A 19,809-nucleotide genomic window follows, 5' to 3' on the forward strand; every position below is an offset into this window, starting at 1 on the left:
GGTCACCCCTTCCGCCTGATTTTTCGGTGGAACGGAGTATTACACCAGCTACGCTCCTTGCAAGACATTTGTGGTGTCCTGGGGCTCACGGCAGCGGAGGAGGAGGGAGCTACGCCGTCGTGGAGGTCCTCGGAGGGACGGAATCGGCGGAGGTCAACGAGGCGGCGCTCAGCGACCAGCGCGGGGCGCCCGGACTCCCCTACCATTAGGGCGGACAGGGCTGACGCCCTGAGGGCGGCGGCCGGGGACTCGACCGGCTCCTCTAGCGTGGCCTTGACGGCCTAACACACACTCCGGGGGGAGATGTCTTTAGCTTCTTAACATGCTTGGCACGGGGCGGGGGGGTTGGGGGGAGCGGGTGGAGGTGAGTGGCTGGACGTCCACTTTGCTCTTTTCTACGGACTTGCCCGTTTTGGGGCTTGACTGAGACTATGGGGTGTTTGAGTTTGGGGATGGCTAGTTGCCGAGGTTGTGTTTTGGGTGGGGGAGGGGGTTGTTTTGGGGTTGGGAAGGTCCCGTCCGATGTTGTCTACGCCCGCTTTGTTTTGGCTTGTCCCGCGCTGCGGCCCCGCGCGCCCCACCCGCTGATTCCCTACCCATTGCATGGTGCTCCCGATCCCTGCGAGGAATGCCGGGCCTAAAGGTAGTGACCCTTAATGTTCAGGGTCTGAATAACCCGGTGAAGCGCAGAGCGATCCTGTCGTTGCTGGAGGGGACGCAGGCGGACGTTTGCCTTTTGCAGGAGACACACTTATTGCCCCGAGACTGCCATAGGATGCGCTCTGCTAAGTTCCCCACCCAGTTCTTTTCCTCGGCAGCGAACAAGACGGCGGGGGTGGCCATTCTCCTAGCGAGCTCCTTTCGGGGGGAGGTGTTGCATAAGTGTGCTGAACAGAAGGGGAGGCTCCTTGCGTATCGCATGCGCCTGGGAGGCATAGCATTTACGGTTGGCTCCGTTTATAGCCCAAACGAGCATCAAGAGCGCTTCCTAGATTCCGCGCTGGTGGATGTCACTGCTTCCCCAGACCGACACGTTATCTTGGGCGGAGACCTCAACATTGTCTTTGACTCTGGGATGGACAGATCGGCGCAGCGCTTTCCGCAGACGGGGGAACTGTCCCAGGCTGGGAAGGCCCGGATTGCGGAAATGGACTTGTACGATCTTTGGCGCTCCCTGCACCCCACGGATAGGGACTACTCTTTCTTCTCGCACGCACACCGCACCTACTCACGGCTGGACTACCTCCTGGTGAGTGGACCGATGCGTGCCGCTGCCACGGCCGCGGACATCGGGGTCCTGACCCTGTCTGACCACTCTCCAGTCACCGGCGTTTTCCGGTGGCCGGCGGCCTCCCCCTCTCGGGGGGCGTGGCGCCTCCGGGACACACTTCTACACAAAAAATCGGTGGTACAACGCGTCGGGGAGGTCATACAGGACTATCTCACTCACAACAGCAACACTGACACTTCGCAGGCGACACAGTGGGCGGCACTGAAGGCCGTCCTACGGGGGGAATTCATCTCTATCTCTGCAGCCGAGAATAAGGAGCGGCAACTGAAGAGGGATGAGTTGACAGCTCAAGTCCGGGAGCTTGAGCAGGTCCACCGCCGTACGGGAGCGCCGAGAGTATGGAGGCAGTTGAAGGCAGCGAGGAAGCTCCTCTCCGCTCTGGATCTGGATAGGGCGGAGTACGCCGCCTTACGCTTGAAACATGCCTACTACACTGGGGGGGACAGATGTGGCAAGCTCCTAGCACACCGGCTCCGGGTCGCGCAACAGCGCAGCGTGGTGAAAGAACTGGTGGGTGCGGATGGGGGGGTTGTCTCCGGGGACGCGGAGGTAGCGGAGACTTTCCGCGGCTTCTACGAGGCGCTGTATGCTGAGGAGCCCTCCTCGCCACGGGATGCCGATAGCTATTTGGAGTCGGTGACCCTCCCGGTGCTGGACCCGGCTCAGGCTGACCACCTGGAGCGGGACATCCATGTGGAGGAAGTGATTTCGGCTATCGCGCGGCTGAAACATGGCAAGGCCCCGGGCCCGGACGGGTACACGTCGCTATTCTACAAGACTTTTTGCACGACCGTGGCCCCTGTTCTTACGCGGCTGTTTAACTCTTTCTCCGAACCGGGAGCCATCCCTCCAGATCTCCTGAGGGCGACGGTCGCGGTAATCCCGAAGCCTGGGAAGGACCGGGCCCTCTGCGGCTCGTACCGGCCCATCTCGCTCCTAAATGTCGACCTCAAGTTGTACACGGGGATTCTCGCATCCAGGCTGGGTCCACACCTCCCCGACCTGGTGGAGGCGGACCAGGCTGGTTTTGTGCCCGGTAGACAGACGGTTGACAACACCAAGAGGGTGACGCATGTTCTGGAGAAGGCCTCAAGGATCTCGGGGGAGCGGATGTTGTTGTCCGTTGATGCGGAGAAGGCCTTCGACAGAGTTCACTGGCCGTATCTTGAGCGGGTCCTCAAAAAACTGGGAATCGGCGATAAGTTCCGCACCATGGTATTTAATTGCTATAAGCATCCTTCAGCGTCGGTGCGGGTAAACGGGTGTAGCTCTGGTGGCTTCGCCATCGAGCGCGGCAGGGCTGCCCTCTCTCGCCGCTCCTGTTTGCCCTCTACATGGAGCCGTTTGCTCAGAGGATCCGTAATAATCCGGATGCTGTCGGGGTCCGGATGGGCCAGTACGTCCACACCGTCAGTCTCTACGCGGATGATGTCCTGCTGACTTTGGACGACCCTAGGAGGTCGCTGCCTGCTTGCCTCCGAGAGTTGGACGCCTTTGCGGGGGTGGCCGGCTTCAAAATGAATATGAGCAAGTCGATGGCATTAGACGTATCCCTGGCTGCAGAAATCAGGAGGGATCTTCAACGGCTCTTCCCCATGCAGTGGTCCTCGTCCACGGTGCCGTATCTGGGGATTCTGCTGGCGCCTACATTATCGGAGATGGTTACGGCCAATTATGCCTCCCTCAGCAGGAAGATCAAGGACGAGCTTGGCCGATGGAACAAAGGCTTGCTGTCCTGGCTGGGGCGAATCGCGGCGGTCAAAATGACGGTGCTGCCCCAGATACTATATCTTTTCCGAGCCCTTCCGCTCCAACCCCCGGTGGGCTGGATCCGACAAATGCAGGCTGACATCTCCCGCTTTGTCTGGCAGGGCCGCAGGCCACGCATGAAGAGGGTCCTCTCCACGCTTGCTCCGGAAGCGGGGGGTCTCGGCATTCCGGACCTCCGTAAGTACTTTCAGGCGGCACAGCTTCGCTATCTGGTGGAGTGGAGCAGGTGGGAGTCCGACAAACATTGGCTCTTCCAAGACCAGGCAGTGGCGGGCCGCACCTTACAAGAGGTTCCATTCTTGCGCCGCACGCATCGCCCCCCTAATCTTTACGCTTCCTTTGTTACGCGGGTCCCCCTGCGTGTGTGGGACGCGGTCTGCGAGACCCGGGGCCTCACCACCTTCCCTTCGCCGCTCACGCCCATTACGGGCAACCCGGACTTCTCCCCAGGGATGGAGCCGGGGGTTTTCTCCCACTGGGTACGGGCGGGCTGCAGGGCACTCTTCCAGATCTATGGCCCGGAAGGCGTGGTTCCTTTTCAGCAACTCCGCCAGGAGTTCGGCCTGACGGAGCTGGACAGATTGCGCTACATGCAAGTTCGGCATTGGGCCCTCCAGCCTCAGGTGCGTGCCACCGCTGCCCGTCCAATTACACCGTACGAGCGGTGGTTGGCTACTCGGACCTCCGACGCTAAACTGATCACTGATCTGTACAAACACCTACAACCCCCGCCGTTTCACTACTACAACCCGGGGAGGGAGCGCTGGCACAGGGAATTGGGTAGGACACTCAGCCACAGGGAATGGGACAAAATTGCGTATCGGGCTCGGCACTCTGCATATCACACGGGCCTTACGGAGACATTTACTAAGGTGTCCACATACTGGTACTACACCCCGGAGAGACTGTATGAAATGCATAAACACACTGACAAGGGGTGCTGGCGGAGCTGCGGGCAGGAAGGTACCCTTACACACATTCTATGGGATTGCCCAGTGCTGACCGCCTACTGGAAAGAAGTCTTGGACGAGGTGGATGAGCACTTTGGGATAGAGCTGCCGCGACTCCCGGCGTATGTCCTGCTGGGCCTCCCCAATGACCTAATGTACCCACTGAAGTCCCGCAGGGGTAGGCAGATTGCAATAGCGCTGGGGTCTGCGGTTCAGAACATTCTGATTCACTGGCGCACGTCCACCGTCCCCTCCATCACCGGTTGGTTGCATAGGCTCTGGCATGTGCTGGGGATGGAGAAGCTGTCGCTTGCGGTTGCGGGGGAGATAGACCAATTTGAAGAGCTATGGCAACCCTTTCTAGCGCTGCTGTCCACTGAATTCCGGGAGCTCACCTGCCCGAGGTACCTTAGGCTTCTCAGGCTGAGGCCGCCGGTGACCCCGGCGGACTAGCTTACATGTGAGATGGGGACCCCCGGGGAGGGGGGGGGGAGCGGGGCTTCCTGGTTAGGGCTACTTTGATGCGGGACCATAGGACGGGGGGGAGGGGGGAGTGTTGTTGTTTTGTTACTGGGAGGAGGGGGGATGGGAGGGGGGGGATTGTGTTCTGCTAAGGTGTTGATGGGGGGGGATGCTCTTGCTCAGCTTTGGGGTGTCGGATACGCGCGTGGGACTCCACAGCTTGTAATTCTAGCGTTCAGTTACTGTGTTCTTCCCTCTGAGCCACCGCGCCACCTATTGCCAACCCTCTGGAGATGCATCCCTTCCTCTTTGACTGTATTCCATGTATCCTGCCTCCTATCCCCCTCCCCCATGGTTTGTTTTGTCTCAATAAAAAACGTTTTAAACATAAAGATAACTACATTTGCCAGAATACACCATAATAAAAACACAACACTACTTTGGAAAACATATAATATTTTTCAGACAGCCAGTGTAGCCTCGAGCATCCACACAACAGTCCTGGGGATAATAAAATGTGACTCACCCTTGAACTTAGACAAGCTGCAGCAAATACAACTATTCAAAGCACTGGCTCACTCAGACAGCTATAACAGGGATGCAATTTGTTGTAACAATACACCAACATGGCTAACAATTTAAGACAACATCTGTAAGATTAGTGAACATAGCAAATACTGCACTCACCAAAATCTCATACATATTGCATATCCTCCAGTACAATAAATTGTACTGGTGCAATACAACATAATATAAAACATTGAGGTCAAGCAAACATACATCAAAAAGAGCAATAAAACATGCTTAGATCAGACACGTATCATAAAATATTTGATAAAATCGATACAGTCAAAACATTTCATAAACTCAGTAAAAATGAATCACAAAGGCACACAAAAGCACACTACTTCACACATCATGGTGTTGGGCTCAATAGCAGAACATCCTCAATGATCCAGTGAAATACCCAAGGGTCAGTAATGGCTATGTAGAAAGCACATTCACCAAGGAATTAAGCCACTTTAACAACCTTTATAAACAGGCACTTCTAATCCTCCTATGCTTCACAAAACAGAGAATACACCCCCATGGGAAAGTACAACAGTGAAAGTCAGAACACCATAGTACATGGTCCAAGGTCTTTTACTGAGGTTACGCTATAGAGAAACTAACATTTCAGGTAACGTATGTAATGAAACATTGGGCAGCGCCAAGGGGCTAAGTTTAAAATAACCAGCTCCATTAACGATACCATTTCAAGCTTCAGATTTTCTCCCCAAGTAAGAACTATCTCAACATTGAGTGATTAATATGAGAAAGATACAATTCTGTAAAAAGTGTTTGTTTTTTCTGTCCAGACCTTAATTTAAAGAAAACTCTGCGCTACAACTGAGTTGCAGAAAAGAAAATCAACTTTAAAAGTATTCTCCCTGAATACAATGAAAGCTGTGGCAGAGGCAGCATTATCAACTCTGTAATGTGTTTTTGCTGGCTGTTGCTCATAACTACTTAGCATGCTATCATAATACTGTAATCCTCAAACCAGTCATAAAATTAGAGGGTTGCTATATTTTCTCTATCAGAGCGGTATTGAGATGGATACACGCTTGAAATGCATTTTCAAATAACTTGGGCAGAATCACTTACGAAAATAACAGTTCTTAACCGATCTAAAATTAGATGGTAAGATTTAAATCACATTTCAACATCAACCTAAACAAAATTGTTTTTCACTTTTTTGTCATTTAGGGTACTTTAAATCAGCATATAAAGATGTTAGGAATAACCCTCCCATTTTTAGGATGTAGAGAAGTGAAACAATCTCATATTAAACAATGACTAACTTCATGGGGTTTCATTTTTACGATTCCCTAGCCAAACGAGCAGACTATGACCAGAGCAATCTTTTTTAAGATCAATAACCATCGCTTCCTAAACAGTAAGCAACAAAGATGACTTGGTTAAAACTTGATCCTGTAGTTCGAAATGGGTGTAATACTGAGATAAAAAGGAGCAGGTGGAAGGAGAAATCTATTGGAGATATTGGTGACAGGTAATGTGCACCAAAATGATCAATACTTTGAGAAACTCCAAAAACAAGCAGGTTTACTATCAAACATTTTCTAAGTTATCCCACAAATTTGATTGGAAGAATAAGTAGACAAGATGAACTGATAAAAATATGCTCACAATATGGTTGGTGGTAGTGGCTATAAGACCGCACCTCTTGAAGCAAGTATTGTGGAAGTGTCTATCAATTGAACAATAACAAGTTAATTTCGTTGATACTATTATGTTACACAGCACCCTACTATCAGGGGTGCCAGCACACATTGGTCCAAATGTTCCTCTGTGTAAACAATGTAGACAAAGATACCAAATTACTCAATGGAAGTCCAAGTAAAGTCAGTCCAAAAAATAAGTATACTTAAAGATATATCAAATCAGTGATTTATTGGAGACAAAAGCCAGGTAACTGATCTGTGCATGCGTGTTGAGAGCAACAGAGAACAGTCAACACGTGTTTCGTCACAATGTGACTTCTTCAAGGCTAGATATGTAATAATATCCTGGTTAGGAGATAACAAGTAAAAACATTTGAAGATACAAAATCTGGTTGTCAGACTGAACAAGAGTTACATAAGCAATTGCCCCGTCCAACAGAGATCTATTGATGGGTTCCAGCAGTAAAGACAAAATGTCTGGCAAGAACGTAGTCTGGTGATATTAGAAGGCCACGGGTATTCTGTGGTTCAAAAATGCAGGAATGGATTGCCCTCTGTACCTATTAAGTGCAGTACAGTAGTCCTGTGGACCATGCATATCTGTCGGTGGTCCTAAAATTCATTCGTAATCTTAAAGTCACCACAGTTTATGTATAGAAATATAAAATTGGTAGTTGATCGTGAGTTAGACTGCACCCATATGACCATGGGAAGTGTGAACTCTTTCAAACTGTGAGTATCAGTCAAAAGGATCTGACAGAGACTTTGATGTGTTCCTACTAAAGTCGGGCAATTGCCAGGGGCAATCTCAGCGTCTCGGAAGTGAGGCATACGTGAAACTCCTGTTCCACAGTACTACTACTGTACTGAGCGAATGGGGCAATTGGTTGTGTAACTCTTGTTCAATGTGACAATCAGATTTTAGATCTCCAAATGTTTCTAATTGTTAACTCCTTACCAGGATATTATTACTTATCTAGCCATGCAGAAGTCACTTTGTGACAAAACACGTATTTGCCGTTCTCTGCTGCTCTCAGCATGCGTGTACAGATCACAGTTACCTGGTTTTTGTCTTCAATAAATCACAATTTGATATATATAGATATATATATATATATATATATATACGAGAAGGATAATGTTACTTACCCAGTAAGCCTCTGTTCTTGGCATGTAGAGCTGTAGATTCACATGCTGTGCATAGCCTGCCATCTAGTGTTGGGTCCGGATGTTTGCACTTTGTTTTTCTTTGAAGAAGTCTTTTCCAGTCATGAGGTAGGTGACTCCTACTTTCGGTGATAGTGTGCATGGGCATCGACTCCATTAGTAGATTGTTTTCCCGCAGAGGGTGAGAATGGAGTAATATTAAAGAACAGAGATGTCCATGCGTATGAGTGTGAATTAATAGAGAACTACAGCAGCCACAGGTATCCGGGGAGGTGGGTGGGCGGGCGCATGTGAATCTACAGCTCTACATGCCAAGAACGGATGCTAACTAGGTAAGTAACATTAAACCGTCAAGGCATGTGAGCTGTAGATCACATGCGGTGCATAGACTATATAGCAGTATCCTCCCAAAGCGGTGGCTAACCTGTAGCTGTTGGCATTGTCTGAAATAGTGTTTTAAGTACTGCTTGACCTACATTGGCTTGTTGTCTCGCTAACACATCTACACAATAGTGCTTAGTGAATGTGTGCGGTGTAGACCATGTTGCAGCTTTGCAAATGTCAACAATGGGGATGTTTCACAGGAAAGCCGTAGTGGCCCCTAGCTTACAAGTGGAATGTGCCCTAGGGGAGTTATTTTTGCTTTTGCATAGCAAGTCTGAATGCACTTAACAATTCACCTTGCAATACCTGATTTAGAGATAGGATTGCCCTTGTGTGGTGGCGCAAAAGCAACAAAAAGTTGTTTTGTTTTACGAAAAGATTTTGTTCTTTCAATGTAGTACAAAAGTGCTCTTCTGACATTTAAGGTGTGTAGAGCTCGTTCTGCAACTGAATCAGGTTGAGGGAAGAATATAGGTAATTCTACTGGCTGATTTATGTGAAAAGCAGATACTACCTTAGGTAAAAATTTGGGGTTGGTACAAAGAACCACTGTCTCTGTGTAGTTGGAAAAAGCGTTCTTGTATGGTTAATGCCTATAGTATACTCACTCTCCTTACTGAAGTGATTGTAATGAGAAAAGCGGTTTTCCAAGAGAGGAACTGTGGTTCTTATTTGTGCATGGGCTAAAAGATGGGCCCAATAATCTTGTGAGGACTACGTAAAGATACCACACCGGAGCAGGTGCGAGTCTTGGTGGTATCACTCTTTTCAGTCATTCCATGAAAGCTTTGATTACAGGTACTCTAAACAATGACAAATTATGTCTCTTTTGTAGATATGGAGCTTTTGCTGCCAGGTGCAGTCTAATGGAGGTGTAAGCTAACGCCGACTGTTGCAAGTGTAACAGATAGCAGATGATGTTTTGTATAGAAGCATCAAGAGGGTTGATATGATTGTTACCACAATAAATAACAAATTGCTTCCACTTAGCTGCATAACAGACTCTTGTAGTAGGCTTTCTAGCCTCTCTAATGATAATCATACATTCTGGTGGAAGGTTCAAGTAACCAAACTCTAAGACTTCAGGAACCAGATCGTGAGGTTCAGCTGTTTGAGATCTGGGTGTCTGATTTCTCCATGGCGGCTTTGAGTGAGGAGACTGGAGGTTAAATGCAGCTTTTGATGTGGAACCAGAGATAGCTCCAATGGAGATATGAACCAAGGATGACATGCCTATGTGGGAGCTACCAGGATTAGTGTCGGAGATGTTTGCCTGAGCTTCTAAACCACTAATGGAATGAGTGAGAGAGGTGGAAAAGCATAGGCAAATATCCCTGACCAGTTCATCCATAGTGCATTGCCTTTGGATTGCGGGTGTGGAAACCCGGAGGCGAAGCTTCGGCATTTTGCATTTTGGTGTGTGGTGAACAGGTCTATGTGAGGGACTCCCCAACTTTAAAAGGATGGGAGAAGAACCTGACGGTGAAGTTCCAATTTGTGTAGTTGCTGCCTCTACCTGCTGAGATCTGCAATTTGGTTGAATGACCCACTTCCAGATGTCTTGGGTTAAGTAGGACAATTGGAGGGAGTGTGTTCCCCCCGTTTCTGTACGTAATACATAGCTGTCATGTTATCTGTACGAACCAAGAAACCTCTGCCCTCCAAGTGAGTCTGAAACACCTTGAGAGCTAGGAAGATTGCAAGCAGCTCTAGATAATTGATGTGGAGCAACTTCTGCTGTTGCCTCCACAGGCCTTGCACTGTGTGATGTTGTAGATGAACTCCCCAGCCAGTGAGGGATGCGTACGCTGTAAGTACTATCTGTGGAACCGGGTCTATGAAATGCCATCCTTTTGACAAATATTGTGTGTTCCACCACTGCAGAGAGCGAGGAGTACGGCCGCTTACCAACACTAGATCGGTTAATAGACACTGTGACTGGTTCCACTGACTGGCTAAGCATTCTTGAAAAGGAAGCATGTGCAGCCAGGCATGGGGAACAATTATGATGCAAGATGCCATAATTCCCAGCAGTTGCATATAAACCCGAGCTGGAAGCCAATGATTGGGTTGAAGCTGGAGAACTAAAGCCTGAATATAGCGTATCCTGGCTGTGCTGGGAAACACCAGAGCTTTTTGAGTTTCTTTCGTGGTTCCTAGGTAGTCCTGAGTATTGGCTGGTTGAAGATGTGATTTTATCACATTGATTGTGAACCCTAGTTGATGTAGTAAGTGAATTGTTCTGAAAGTGTGCCGAATACATTGCTGGTACGTACTGGCTTTGATGAGCCAGACGTCCAAGTATGGGAAGACATGGATGCTCTGTCTTCTCCAGTGAGCAGCTACTACTGCCAGACACTTTGTGAAGACTCTGGGGGCAGTGGTGACTCCGAATGGGAGTACTTTGAACTGGAAGTGTTGACCGGCTACTACAAACCTGAGGAATTTACGATGAGCAGGGTGGATTGGAATATGAAAATAGGCGTCTTTTAAATCTAGAGTAGATAGAAAGTCGCCTTTCTGCAGAAGAGGTAGTTCTTGAAGTGTTACCATGTGAAAATTATCTGACTGAATGTAAAGATTGAGTTCTCCGAGATCTAATATTGGTCTGAGAGAACCATCTTTTTGGGGTATTAAAGAGTAAAAAGAGTACACGCCCGACCCGTGATGTTGTGGTGGTACGGGCTCTATAGACCCTTTTAGAAGGAGAGACTGCACCGCTTGTTTGAGGAGGTGTAGGTGATCAGGTGAAAGTTTGTGTGACTTTGGTGGAATGTTGATGAACTCCACGCAGTAACCAGAACTGATAATTTGTAGTATCCAAATGTCTGTTATTGACTGCCAGATTGGTAGAAAATCTGAAAGTATTCCCCGACAGGTGTTAAGTGGTCGGGGGGAAGTGCAGGCAAGTCACTGTTTTATATTGGAGGGAGAGGTGCGTGTGTTTGAACCCCTAACCCTGCCTTTGCCGTTGTTACCTCTGTAACCCCCTCTGAAGTAACCCCTAGAGGGGTTTATTTTATGAACTGACTTTGCTTTGACGTGCATTGAGAGCTTTGGTATCTTTGTCTACATGATAAAAACATGTGCAGGTTTACTAATATGCAATCAAGCTACGTATTTAGTATACTGGCTACAGAGATGCCATCCCCATCAAACTGCATACTAAGAGGTGAACAAAAGAAAAAAACCAGGAACCTGGCACCTCTTTAAAGAACACTACTTCACCATGCATTAACCATCCCCAAACCAGCTACCCCTCCTATAATTTGTTGACTTTATGCCCGTCTTCATCCTTGTACAGCGCTCCGGTGCTTTTTGGCTATAGAAATACAACATCCATACATTATGGTTTAAAGTCCTTTCTTCTTGGTGAGTAGCGGTGCATAATATTTCCTTAAAATAGACTCATTTTCAAGGAAGTTCAAGGTTGTTTTGTGATAATATGCATTCAGACCAGGGAGTTCTAGTTATTTGTGGTTTGATTTAAGGACATTGTAAGAAAACCTAAGCTAAGCACATGACGATTCATAAAACTGCATATGTGTTCTGTATTTTCCGCACTAATTCAGGCTGATTCACTGAAGGTGTTTTTGTAAAGCTCATGCTGCTGCATATACATTTGGTAGTTTCTGCTGCTGTCTTCCTTTAATAAATCTTTAGATAAGTCATAAGTAGAGAGTTGAAGGGCAGAGGCCGCAGGGTAATAAGATTGCTGCAACTCTGTAAACACTCGCACTCCATACTTCATCCAGACACGCATGACATTTGTATCCCCCACAACATCTTAAGTGGAATATTGCAGGGTTTGGAGGGATAGTGGTCTAATGTACATCATCCTACTACCAATTGTGATGGTCATAAACAAAGATAATTGAAGCCAGTAGGGTGTGTTTTGGTCCTGTATACACCAACAAGTTAACCTAGCTTCTCAGCACTCATGGTGATGAGCAGATGATAACAACGAGACATGTAGTGTGTGAGGCAGCTCAACCACGGATAGATTTGCATGCTCTTGCTGCCGTACTGGGAGAGCCAGAAAAAAAGCTCGGCCAGAGACAAGCGACGAGGAGACAGTAAGGTTCAGAATACGGGCAGAGCACCTTTTGTCCCCTCATCAGATATCACAGGGATGAGGGTACGTTTCCAGCAGTGGTTTAAAGAGAATGGGATTTGTTTCTCTTTTCTGACATTGACAATGGGATGACACTTTTGGGAAAGTGAGCCTATCAGGCCTAATGTTATGTCAGGATCAGAGTTCAGGGAACAAAGAGCCTGTTTTTAAAGGACAAACCTAAGCCAAGCAGAGAGAACTGTTTCCTACAAAGAATCACTTTGGCTGAGGGTACCATTATGGGAAATCGAAATAAAAGCATGCCAACAATCCCCGAAGACATCGGCAATAGATATTGAATCCTGCTCAGTCGCACTTTAAAAAAACTTACAGAACACTAGCTTCGTAAAGAAGGTTAAAATAACAAATAGTATTCCACTGCTAACTAGCTAGGATTGCAGTTTTCAAATATACCACATTTATACATAAGAAATCCGGAAAATACTGAAGCTGCACCGCTTCATGAAACATTACCATAATACCCAAAATACTTGCATGTGACCTGCCAAATTGTAAACAAGTTCAATCCAATTCCAAGTCTCTGGTCTTGTTCAGCACTCTGCTGCTACCAGACTATGTTCGTGGCATACAAGTACGACCACAGAATTCCACAGAAGAGTGCAGCAGATGCAGAGTTCCCTTCTGCCAATTTAGAAACAGAAGTGAGGGTCTTCGGGGCCTACAATCATCGCAAAAGGGGACCAGGAGGAGAGAACATAAATGAGGTCCAGCGATATCCACAGTTAGGTGCCCTAAGAAGTAGTATCTTATTCTCAGAGCAGCTGCTAAAAGGATGACTATATTATAGGGAGAAAGATTATTGTATTCTGGAACTTGCCATAGTCGCAGATGCATAGTTGCATACATGCAGGAGAAGAAAGAAACTAATAAAATTTAATTTAAGAAAAATCTGCTGGGATTCTTTGGTGGTGATGTCACTCGGGCATCCAGTCAGAGAATGGAAGTGTTTAAAAAATACATACATATTTGCATAGGTGAGTATTATACAGATGTTTCCTCAAAGAGTTACAAGTAATGGGACCGTGGAGCAGTAGAAACTAATGCAAATGGGATGAAGAATGTAAAGTTTCTCTCCCTTAACGCATTATTTCCTCATCATACTTTATTTGTAAGATTTGCTAGTTAGCCTCCTCTTTGTACTATACTGGAGTAGTTGAACAAAAACGTGAATTATTACCTGTTGAACATCTCGAATGTTTCATGTTGTTTATTTATTTAAAAGTTTTATTTATAAAGGTTTTAAATAGCGCGAACATGACGACAGGGGGTATCAGAGTGCTTTACAATTTAGGAATCATGAAAGGGTATGAGAAAGTAAAAGCAGATCAAAAAAACAACATACCATCTTAACAGTATCATAAAACTAGCGAGTCCTCTGGAGCATTGGAAGCTAGGGTTCCAAGGCAAAAGTTCATCAATATCGATTTTGCTTCATTGAAAAGGGCAACAGAGGGATTCAGTCTATGTCGTAAGCATTACCACAGGGGGTTATTGGAGCGCTTTACAGCACTTAAGAGGAGGTAACAGAAGACCAACAGATCAACAAACAGTCTTCAGTCTCCTGCCAAATAGCATGCCCTCTAGAGCCTAGATAGCTCCAGTTCTAAGGCAAAAATGTCTTCCTCAGTATCGCCTTAACTTTCTTTTTGTAAAAGGCAATAGAGGGATTCCGCCTGACTTCAGGGGGTAGGGAGTCCCATATCCTCAGTGAGATACCCGAATAGGCTTGATTGTAAGTTTTCTTTTTATGGAATTTCTGTGGATTGAGCGGTAATGAGCTGGCACTTCTACAAGATAGAGAGCCACCAGAGAGCTCCAGTTTTTGAGCGAGGTATATCGGGGCGCTGAAATTAATGGCTTTATGTGCCATGCATGCAACTTTTAGTTGTATCCTAGCTTCATATGGGAGCCAATTTAGGGATATCAGCTACGGTGTGATATGATTGTATCTTTTAGAGCCTGTTATGAGCCTTGCAGCAGAGTTGAGGGCAGCCCTGAGTGGAGTTGTTAGTTCAACCAATGCAACTCAACAGCCCCGATCTTCGTGGTTGGTAGCACATGATGCCCACAAGACTGAACATCACGAGTTGGATATTAAAGCACAAGTTACTTACTTGTGCAACGATATACCTATAAGAGACATTAGTTAGTGATAGATTCCTTACCTTAGAATATCTCCAGGCGTCAGACTGGATCCGGAAAGTTTTCGTCAGCAGTACCCCTGCGCGTCGGTAGGCATTGTGCTGATCCGCGTACGTCGCTGGCGTCGTAGTCGCCGAGATGACGTCGTCGGAGCTACTTAGATGCACCCACGCGCACTGACGTCAGTTCTGTACACGACTTTCTGCGCCAGGAATGCAGAGCCATGCCAGAGATCAACTACTGGTGCATTAAAACTAGAGCCCTGAAAGGGATGACCTCAACCCTAGAGATCAGTTCGCAGAACGGGGAGGATGGGCGGTCGGTAAGGAATCTATCACTAACTAATGTATCTTACTGATATATCGTTACACAAGTAAGTAACTTGTGCATCTGAAAGAGACACGTTCGTGATAGATTCCTTACCTTAGAATACATACCCAAGCAATACCAACCCCGGTGTTGGGTCTGCGAAGTGAGATTACACCAGAAAGTCACAGAGAATACAACGGACAAAGAAGCCGTCTCTCTGGACTTGACTGTCAAGGCAATAGAGCTTAGTGAAAGTGTGCAGCAAGGTCCACGTGGTCGCCTGACAGATGTCACACAGTGGGGCACCGCGTCCCAATGCTGTAGTAGCTGCCGTCGCCCTGGTCGAGTGGGCGCACAACCCTACCGGAGGCTCCTTTGTAGTCAAAGAGTAACAGGCTTGAATACATAAGAAAACCCAGCGGGAGATAGTTCTCTTGTGCACAGCCCAGCCTTTCTTGGTGCCCACGTAGCCAACAAAGAACTGGTCATCCACCCGGAATGGTTGTGTGCGGTCGAGGTAGAATGAAAGCACACGTTTGGTCCAGACGGTGGAGCCTCACTTCCTCTCTGGAAGGGCGCGGAGGCGGAAGGAAAGTGGGCAGAGAGAAAGTTTGCCCCAGATGAAAGGCAGAGACTACTTTTGGTAGAAAGGAGGGACGTGGCTGAAGCACAACATTGTCCGGATGAACCGCCAGGAAAGGAGGTTTACATGAAAGAGCCCGGAGCTCACTCACACGCCTAGCGGAGGTGATAGCCAGCAGGAAGAAAGTGGTCAAAGTTAAGAACCGTAAAGGACAGTTACGAAGAGGCTCAAAGGGAGCGCACAGTAAATATGTACCATGGAGAAGTGTGGCTCAAGTGGAGAAGTGTGGCTCAATGATTAGAGCGGCAGACCCTGATGCAGAGGTCTAGCCCGGGACCAGGGTTTAATTCCCCGCCTCGGTGGGTCTTGGGCTAAAAAAATTCCACGGACATGATAATTCTCGCCTCGATGCCTATTCCAATCATGGAGTCCCACTCTGCAACTCTGGGCAATGGTTGCTTAATCTCCACAACGACCCCCACAACGCTAAGGATGCCTGGCCTCCACCTTGGGGGTGCCCAGGAGTGGACGCCTCACAGGGAAAGCCAGGATGGGTTCCACAGCGGTATTCGTACAAGCGCCTTGAGACCCTTGCGGGTGAGTAGTGCGCTATACAAGTATCAATTTACATTTTTACAATTTAAACATGCTGGGCCAAAGAGAGAAGAAACAATAGGACCTCAGAAAGAGGGGCAGAAAGGGGATCTACTGCTTTCGCTGTGCACCACGCCACAAACTTGTTCCACTGACAGGCATATAAAGTTTTAGTTGAGGGACGCCCGGCTGCCAGAATCACATTACAGACTTTAGGAGGTAAGTCAAATGGAAGCAAACGTTGCCGCCCAATCCCCACGCAAGGAGGTGGTGGCTGGACAGGTTCGGGTGGAGGACCGTCCCGTGGTGCTGCGACAGGAGATCCTCCCGAAGAGGCAGTCGGATTGGGGGATCCACGCTCATACTGAGAAGCTCGGGATACCAAACCCTTTGAGCCCAGTCCGTTGCCACAAGAATGACTTGGGTCGATCGCACCTGAACAACTTCAGCACTCTGGGCAGAAGAGGTATAGGCGGAAAGGCGTATAACAGACTGCAACTCCACTCACAACGAAAAGCATTGCCGAGCGAGGGTCGCCTTGGAAACTCAAACGCGCAGAACTGCGGACATTGCGCGATCTCTTCGGCGGCGAATAGATCTAACCAAGGTTCTCCCCACAGGTGAAAGAGACCTTGCGCCACCTCCGAGTAAAGATGCCATTCGTGATCCATTATGCACAGACGGCTGAGTGCGTCCGCCCTGGCATTCAAAGGACCTGCCAAGTGGTGAACCACCGAGAAAATGCCCTGATGTTCCAGCCATGTCCAGAGCACCCAGATCCTCTTGACATAGGGTCCACGACCCCACCCCGCCTTACTTGTTGCAGTACCACATGGTGGTAGTGTTGTCTGTGAACACCTGCACTACTCTCCCCTGGACAGAGGGAAGGAATGCTTTCAGTGTAAGTAGGATCGCCCTGAGCTCCAAAAGATTAATATGACGCTTGAACGCCGCCTGAGACCAAAGACCCCCGATTTCTGCCTCTCCCGTGTGGCTGCTCCATCCAAGGAGGTCCGTCACCACTGTGTGCTCCGGTTGGGGAAGGGAGAGGGACCTGCCGCTGACCCAACGCTGGTCAGTGAACCACCACTGCAAGTTTTGTGCAGTGCCCTCCGAGCTCTGGATGTAGCTGGACAGGTGTCCCTGATGCTGCGTCCACTGGAACTTCAGGTTCCACTGCAGAGCCCGCATATGCCATCTGGCATGATTGATCAGCAGGAGGCCATGAGGCCCAGCAGCCTCAGTGTCCTCCTGAGCGAAATACAGGACAAGGGCTGAAAGATAGGAATCATAGCCTGAATGTCCCGGACACGCTGTTCGAGAGGACAACCCCGAAAGTGCGCCGAGTCCAGAACCGCTCCAATGAAGAGGAGCTTCGGAGAGGGAATCCAATGCGACTTCGGCACGTTGAGGGAGAACCCCAGCAAATGCAGGAGGTCGGCCGTAGGCTGGAGGTGGGAGACTGCATGGGGCGAGCCTGCCTTTAACAACCAGTCGTCGAGATAGGGGAAGACTGAAACCCCTGATCTGCGCAGACGAGCTGCGACCACCTCCAGCACTTTTAGAGAACACCCGAGGGGCGCTGGTAAGGCCCAAAGTGGAGCCCGGTGAACTGCAAGTGCTCGTGGCCAGCCGTGAACCGCTCTTAACGCCAGTAGGACGGCAGGACGTGAAAATAGGCGTTCTGCAAGTGTAACGCTACCATCAAGTCTTGCGGATCTAGGAAACGATTGATGGTCCGAAGGTCTAAAACACGCTCAATGGCCCCCTATGCCAAGGGCGCCGCAACTTCCTGTTTGCAAAGTATCAAGTGATCCCCCGACTTGCGGTGGTACTGACGTGGCAGAGCAGGAGGAGAAGTCTCGAAGGGGAGGAGTAGCCTCTTCGGACTGTTTGCAGAACCCACCTGTGTAAAGTGATGGCGCGCCAGTGGGGGAGGCGATACCGAATCCAGCCAACCCCTGGCGTGCGGTGGGCCTTAAACAGTGGACTGAAACAGCAGACTAGGAAGGTTTTGAGGCAGCGGTGGTAGGGGTGGCGGTTGACTGATCAGCCCGCTAGCCCTGGAACCCACCCTGCTGTTATACAAATTGCTCTGCCCATGGAGGATGCGGGGTGAAGAGCATAATGGATGGTGAATCCCGCCGCATCTTTGCCCTCGGCAATTGCATGGGAGATCACCTTACAGGCCTCCACTGGACACTGTAGCAGCACTTGCGCCACCGTGTCCCACACAGAGTTGGAACAGAGGGCCAAAAGGCCGTTGGAGAAGCAGATCCCTGGACCACTAGACACTCTGGCGGTAGGTGCTGTGCGATGAAACTGGGGTTGCCTTGCATGCAAAGGCGCCCGTGTGTGACTTTTAAAGTGCATTATTGAAGGATAGTAGCAGCTCTGTAAAGGAGGCCGCTGCTGAAGCACTGCAGTGAGGAGATTTGCCCTGATAGGCACTGCAGGGAATTTGAGGTTAGGAGCCTCCGCTACGCCATATCACAGAATGAACCCACCACCTCCGTAGCTACGGAGAAGGGGGACAGTGTTTCTATGCCTGAGCTTCATGTTTTTCCATGTTCAACCATTTTTCTATGATGTAGCCTGTATTTATGTTAGTTTGTAATAAAAAGGCCAATAAAAAGTGCAGATTGTTTTTTTGAGTATGGTGGTTAACCGAGACCCAGAAAAAAAAGTAAAATTGGACAAGATATTAGTTGAAGTATAGAAAAGTATGAGATTATTTTATAGTATGCCCATGCAATAAGTTTTGTTAAAACTCCAACCGAAAACCGACAGAAGCTGGGAGTTACACTAACATGTTTTTTTTTAATTTTGTTTCGTTAACAAAAAAGAACTAGAGTGAAAACAATTCTTGGAAATGTTTTTCACATAATAGAGAAAAATAAACATTAATTAATTATTGTTTGAAAAAAACTCACGTCAGAAATTAACTGCATGTTGCCCTTAAATAATAGGTGCTGCTCTTGTTATCAAGATTAGTTGTATTCATTGCATGATTTTGCAAAGAAGAAAGAAGGAGTCCGCCTTGTAATATGCTAGTATGCATAGATGTTTCTCGCAAGAGCTCAATCTCAGCAGTTTATTACTGGGTAATAAGGTGTCTGAATTTTAATCAGTATCAAACAGTCGGCAATTAGTGTTAATTAAGAAGTAATTGCTTATAATGTCCCAGAGCAGCGCAGCAGCTTTCAGCCACTTTACCGCACAAGTGGTGTGCCGAGGATCCACCACTTGTTTCGCCCATACCACAAAACTTTCACTGTAAAGGAGTAGGCCTCTTACATTTGCCACAGGGAGTGTTCTACTAAAGGACTACCCGAATTACATATTCATACCCACTTCAGATCACACCCTGGTATCTTTAATCTTGTCTTAACCACATCCCACATTGTAAACTGTTTCAATTACAGCAACTTATATTCCAAATGTTTCTCCTCGAATAAAAATCTTCCTTGTAACAATCTCAAACAGCATTTGTATAGCGCAACACTGTCACCCCTAAGGGTATCTGGAGCTGAGGGTGCTGTGTCTCGTCCAAAAGCCAGGTCTTGAGTTTCCTTCTTAAGTCCACAAGGGAGGGTGCTACTTGGGCTAAACATACACCTAAAATATAACATACAATGCGTGTCATAGGGGAACACTGAAAAGTGTGTTTTTTCCTAGGCACCAAAAGAGGTCTCATTTGGGTCTAATAGGGTGAATAATAAAAACAAGTATGTGGGAAATCTATAATAAAGTGGGAAAAAATGTTGTGCTGTTAAAAAACAGCCCCCACATGAAAT

General features: G+C 48.0%; 1 protein-coding gene across 2 annotated transcripts in view; it reads right to left on the reverse strand.

Annotated features, from left to right (window-relative positions):
• The window catches only part of RNF213 (ring finger protein 213), a 2,329,248-nt gene that overhangs the window by 899,444 nt on the left and 1,409,995 nt on the right, over positions 1-19,809 (reverse strand). The window lies entirely within an intron of this gene.

The sequence above is a fragment of the Triturus cristatus genome, chromosome 7 (assembly GCF_964204655.1).
Source record: "Triturus cristatus chromosome 7, aTriCri1.1, whole genome shotgun sequence".
NCBI classification, from domain to species: Eukaryota; Metazoa; Chordata; class Amphibia; order Caudata; family Salamandridae; genus Triturus; species Triturus cristatus.